Source organism: Camellia sinensis, chromosome 3 (assembly GCF_055761805.1).
Source record: "Camellia sinensis isolate YWXY chromosome 3, ASM5576180v1, whole genome shotgun sequence".
Taxonomy (NCBI): domain Eukaryota; kingdom Viridiplantae; phylum Streptophyta; class Magnoliopsida; order Ericales; family Theaceae; genus Camellia; species Camellia sinensis.
This window is the reverse complement of record NC_138963.1, coordinates 185,745,248-185,751,751: the sequence shown is the minus strand read 5'-3', so window position 1 is coordinate 185,751,751 and position 6,504 is coordinate 185,745,248. Positions and strand designations below refer to the sequence as shown.

Below are 6,504 nucleotides of genomic sequence, written 5' to 3'. Positions count from 1 at the left end.
ATAAGATGCAATAGTTTCGAGCAAATATAGATTATCAAACACATTAAGTAAACCAGTACCAACAACATTGGAATTAATAGACATACTAAACTTCATATTTCCAAAAGAACAATAATATCCCAATTTGTCCAATACAGAAACAGAAATTAAATTCCGTCTAAAGGACGGTACAACAAAAGTGTCTAATAAATCCAAATAATAACCGGTTTTCAGTAATAATCTAAAGTGCGCTATTGCCTGCACTTCTATTGACTTGCCATCACCCACAAAGATGTATCTTTCAGCATCAGTTGGCTTTCGGTAGTTCAGGCAACCCTGCATAGAAACACATATGTGAGTAGTAGCACTAGAATCTACCCACCAAGTGTTTCTTGGTACTGAAGCTAAATTTATTTCAGAACAGACCAAAACATGAAATGTACCTTTCTTTACACGCCAGGCGACGTATTTGGCACAATCCTTCTTTCTGTGTCCGGGCTTGCCACAAAAGAAACAACCATCCTGCACTTTCTGTTTCTTTGGTTCCGGACCCTGAAGAATAGCAACTTCCTTTCCCTTATGCTTTCTTTTGCCCGTATGCTTTGAGGTGCTTGCCAGATGAGCACTTTCAGTCCTTTCTTGCTTCAATCTCTCTTCCTCTTGCACACAAAATGAAATGAGCTCATTGAGAGTCCATTTCTCATTCTGGCAGTTATAACTGACCTTAAATTGGTTAAATTGTGCAGGAAGAGAGATGAGAACTGAATGCACGAGCAAATCATCAGATAGGTCGAGCTTTAGTGCCTTAAGTTTTGAAGCAAGATGAGACATTTCCATGATGTACTCGCGAACATTACCCTTGCCTTTATACTTTATTGAAATCAAGCTTGCTAAAAGCGTGCTTGTTTCAGTCTTATCATTTTTAGCAAAACGCTTTCGAATTTCTGAAAGAAATTTACCGGCAACGGTAACATCCTCTGTTATTGCACCCCAAAAAACTTCTGGAATCCCACGCTTCATGATCATAAGACTTAGCCTGTTAGAACGATCCCACTTTTCAAAGTACACAGTTTCCTCAGGAGTACTTTGTGCAGTGAGAGCATTCGGTTTTGGCATCCTTAATGCCAAGTCTATGTCCATGCAGCCGAGAACAATCAATATGTTCTCTTTCCAGTCCTTAAAGTTTGTTCCATTTAACATTGGAACATTGTTCATGTTGGCAGAGATTGAAGTAGTCGACATTAAAGCTGAATAGAAAAGAAAATAAAAAGAATAAACAATTATGCTCACATTAAGTTACCAAACAGATAATCTCTAAATAAATTAATTTAATGACAACATCTCAAGATACCTAGCACAACATTAATACCAAGCTTTTGGGTAGTGATATTAACTGTAAGTGGTATTCTTGTTGTAATGATCAAACATTGACAATAAGTTATGTCAAATAGCAAATCTATCTTTTGATGGATTTATTATTCACATTAGGTTTTCTTGACAATTGGCACATGTTTATCACCACAAAATGTGTGTGTAATTCTGCCAAGTCTTAATCATGTCTTTGGACCGATAAATACCCGCATGAGATACACAGACATGAACTTCAAAACATTCCATATAAAACAATCTAGACAAGAGAGATCACTTTTGTGACATCTTGTTTGAATTGACTTATATTGAGAGTGTTAGAAAATTAAATTTCTGTAGACGTTGTATGAAATTACATTAAATTTAAAGATTTCTAAATTTGTGACCCCGTATATGTAATATAATCTGCAGGAATTCCAATTATATATATACATATATAAATAGAATTGACGGGTCCAAAAACAAATAGTTTTTTTTTTATGATGTTCAAAATTAAACTGATCAAATCGCAAGATATATCTATATATATATAAATACATGATGTTCATCCATTTGAGAGAAAAAAAAAAAAACTGCCCACCGAATCATTTTACAATTCCAGAAATCAGATTGCCATTTTCACATAACAAAACAGGAAAAAACATAATTTACATCCATAAGAAAATTCAAAATCTGATTCCAAGAAACTAAATAGAATGAATAAAGCATATCAATTCTGATAAGACACATGATATGCATGCTCTGATACCAATTGTCAACATAAATTTCAGAACATAAACCTTACACTTTGGATCATTTACCATGTGTATTATCATGAAATCAAGACAAAACGACATACCTAAATCCATTGATGAACGGTTAAACGGAAGCGTGATTATCAATGAACTCTTTGTTATTGATTATGTTATTGCCTTCTAATCCTTTCCCCTTTGGTGCCTTATGTTTCTCCTTGAGAGGATTTAGAAAGAAAAATGGCAGTGTTCTTATTTTTTTTACTTGGGAAGGAATAGGGACCATAACCTTTTAAATGTTGTAATTGGTTTTCAAAACTGAAAGATTGTGGAAGTTCAAAAGGAATGAAAACCAACTTTAACCATTATTGGTTTTAATTTCTATTTATTGGTTTTCAAATCTGAAAGGTTGTGGAAGTTCAAAAAGAATGAAAACCAACTTTAACCAATATGTTTTAATTTCTATTTCTGCCCCTCATAGAAATAAAAATTATACAACTAGTATCTACACATTAGGTCCATAACACATATACCCTTAAGCCTATTAACTAAATTGAATCACTTAAATTGTAGGCTTCTTATAAATGATAACACCACATTTAATTATGTGATCCCATTGAGACATTATCTAATACATAATATTTGTCAGAAACTTAGGGTGTGTTTGGTTTGTGTTTGTAGAGTAGTTTTTGAGATAAAAAGTATGAAACTTGTTTGGTTTGTCTTTTTTTAGAAATAGTTTTGGAAAATTATTTTCGGGAGAGAGTTTTAAAAAAAGTGATTAATTTGATGTGTATGATAGAGAGAGTGATTTTGGAAAGTAGGTAACTAAACAAAATTTTGAGATTTTTTTTGAAAAAATTTGTTTGATTTGATTACTTTTAAAAATTTATTTGTAAAGAATTTTTTCTAAATTTTTTTTTTTTTTTTGAAGAGTAAACCAAACAAGAACTCGTTTTGTACCCTTCATGGTGCTAAAAAAAAAACATGATAGTCACATAATTTGACCAAATAAGTAACCATCTAAACAGAATAGTATCCCGTTTCGTTTGAGTGAGATAGCCTGGGTGGCCTTTTCTTGGTGGATGGTAGTGGGACTGAGAGGGTTGTCCTTTTTATTCCCAATTCTTTTTGGCTCAATTAATTTGAGGATGAGAGAGAGAGAGAGAGAGAGAGTTACTCTCAGATCTGTCAGGACATAATTGCTTAAAAAACTGTAAGAGCATCTCCAGCAATGATAGTCAAAATAGCTATTCAAAATTTTACTTTACTATTTTAACTAGTTGGTTTTTTAATATACACTCCAACAGGCTATCTACTTTAACTATCTTTTGTTAAAATATTATTATAATTTAAATATCTTCTATTAAAATATTCTTAAAAACAAAAGTTTGAATTAAAAAAGGATAAAAAAAATTCAGAGCTAGTGCACAGTACCTCGTCTTTCCTAGCGAGGTACTGTAGCAAAATGTTGGTTTGGCTTTACAGTAGCTAGGCTGCTGGAGAAGGAATTTATGATTATTGGCTGGCTATTGTACAATTTTTGATGAAATACATAGGCTGCTGGAGATGCTCTAACAACCTCAAAAGTTAAAACGCGGTAGAAAAAGCTTCAAACTTTCTTGATTCAACAATGTTATCATTTCATTGGCAACGATAATATATATAAAAAAAAATTATTAATTTTTTTATACAATAATGAATGTGAGACGCATATTATAGTGGAGTGTTTTGAAAAATTAATAAAAAGTTAATTTTTTAATTTTTTGATTAAAAAAATTATTATTTTTTTGTTTTTTTTATGACTTTTATTTTGTAAAAAATTAAAAAGTCAAAAAATTGACTTTTTTAATTTCTTCTCAAAAGACCCCATTATATAGAACACACATCCATCTCAGACTTATTTTAGAAAATGGTTAAAAATTATCTTTCATATTTTTTATATATATATTTTTAAAAAAATTAAAAAATCAACTTTTACCCATCTTCTTAAAACAACCCGTAATATTGTGTAAAACTTTTAAGGGAAAACTTCTGTCTAGTCTACACTGTCGATTGGAGCATGTTATTAGATCTGTAAGATCTATCACGAGTCTCGATAACATTAGGATCATAACTGTCCATGTGGCTTAATCTTAGCCATTCATGTGTCTCCCTCAATAACAAAAACTTTTTCCCTTCTCTTATTTTTTTGCCAGAAAATGCTGTAAGTCTCAAATTTTTTACTAAATAAATGACTAAATATCTCACATAAATATGAAATCTACATGTCACACGGTGAAAACTCTTTGCCTTCTTTCTTTTTACATTGATTCTCTTTCTTTGTCTCTTCTACTTCAACAAAGATTACTGTAAATAACTTCGAGTTTTTTACTTAATACAAAAAAACTCATGCATGATTCATGACTATCATCCATTACTCACTTGAAATTTTGAAGTAAAGGTTGGTAATTCCACCACATAACTAAGGTAAATTTCATCTTTAATTTTTTATTTTAAAAATCCTATTTTTTTGATTAAAAACCTCTGTTTTTGACACAAATCCTTAAATTTTTTAACACTTTTTAAAACCCTTTTGATTTCTATTTTAGATTTTGGTCATACTCTATATCTTTTTCCTATTTTATTTTTTAAAACATTAAAATCCTTTTGAAAAAATCATAAATATCTTATATAATATTTGTGAATCACTTGATTTTGACGGTGTTTTGAACCTGTAAAAAGATAATAATGTTTGACATTATATTTGACACATTGCTCTTAACATGCAATTGAGAAAAAAAAAACATTTTAGTGGTGGTGGTAATATATATATATATATATATATATATTTTTTGTTAGAAGGAGGATTAGGATTTGTTCTGTTAGTTATTATGTTTAGATAGATAATTTAATTTTTATTTGTTAAAATTTGTTCTTGTTATTATTATTATTATAAAAAAAACCTTTGACAATGTATTTTTTTTTGTTAGTTAAAATTTATTTTTGTTATTATAATTATTTTATTAGTTAATATATATATATATATATATTTTTTGATATTGTTAGGTCCAAAACCGTAACACGGCACCGAAACGGCATGAAACGGTTTGGTCGGGTTTGTAAATTTACTTTGATTTGATCAGTACAAGAAAATAGAAAACCGATTACTTGGATTCGGTCCAAGATCTATGATGGTCTGCTTTACCCCAAGGACTCATGGAATAATGGTCAGCTTAAGGAAAAATAGAAATTATTGAGAGAGGACATCAAATATGTTGACTTGCTCGTCAACCCTTATTTATTAATTTTTTTAAGAAAGAAAAGCAGTGGAAAAGCACTGGAAAGTGAAAAAACTGTTAAGTTAATACTTTTAGGAAGACACTAACAGAAAGTCTGGGTGGTGTAGTCGGTTATCACGCTAGTCTCACACACTAGAGGTCCCCGGTTCGAACCCGGGCTCAGACATACTTAATTTTTTGTAGTTTACTTATTTCTTCAATTTTTATCATGCAATCCACAATTTGTAAGAAGAAATCCGTTTACCTTCCATCTTGTTAAGTGTTTAGGCCAAGTTTGGGAAGACTAAAAAAGTGCACTTTTTGTCTTTTTGGATTAAAAAATTGAGGTTGAAAATATGGATATTTGGGTTAACTTTTTGACTTTTTATTGAAAAATGTGTAATAAAAAATTGTAAAAATTGATTTGTAGGGAAAAATTTGAATTGGGAGTTGTGCAGCCGTAATTGTTGACTTTTGGTGAATAGTGTTAACTTTTTAACTTTTTGAGTAATTTTTTGTCTTTTTGACTTTTTTTGAAGTCCCCAAACTTAGTTTCCCATTTTTCTGGATACATCTATGATCTATCCACTATTGTAATATATATATATACATATATTTATTATAAAACTACTAAAATACAGAAAATAGTTCCAAGAAAATCTAGAGGAAAAAGTTCTTTAGGAATTCTTGATCTTTTTTTTTTTTTTTTTGATAAGTAAGTCATATTATAACCAAAAAAGATAGATATACAATGGAGTTCAATACACATCCTTTGTAGGGAGAACAAACATAAACATAGAAATAAACTACTCACTCAAAAGAAACAAACTAAACCTATAGATGACAAAAACACCAAACACAACAAAGGATTCAAAATTTCCCTCTAGCACTCTTCAAGTAATGAAGTTTCGCTTTGAGTTTTCTTCTGTTATCCTCCTTTGTAGTCTCCTCATTAATGGGATCACTTGGAGATGGACCCCCTCTACTTTGTAGGCTCTTTGTTTGACATAACAACTCTTGATTTAATTCTCCATTTCCCAACTCTCCCATATCACATGATTCAAGGACATCAAAAGTATTAGATGTTGATGGGATGAAACACTGCGTTTCTGCCTCTTTGTTTATCACTGTCGTTGAACCTTACCCACCGTCTCTCCCTTTTTTCT

The 6,504-nt window shown here is 30.6% G+C and overlaps 1 non-coding gene across 1 annotated transcript; it reads left to right on the top strand.

The window, feature by feature from the left end:
• The first annotated feature begins 5,451 nt into the window (after positions 1-5,451).
• TRNAV-CAC (transfer RNA valine (anticodon CAC)) lies at positions 5,452-5,525 on the top strand. Its single transcript has one exon. It is a non-coding gene; the product is annotated as a tRNA-Val (tRNA).
• The last annotated feature ends 979 nt before the right edge of the window (positions 5,526-6,504 follow it).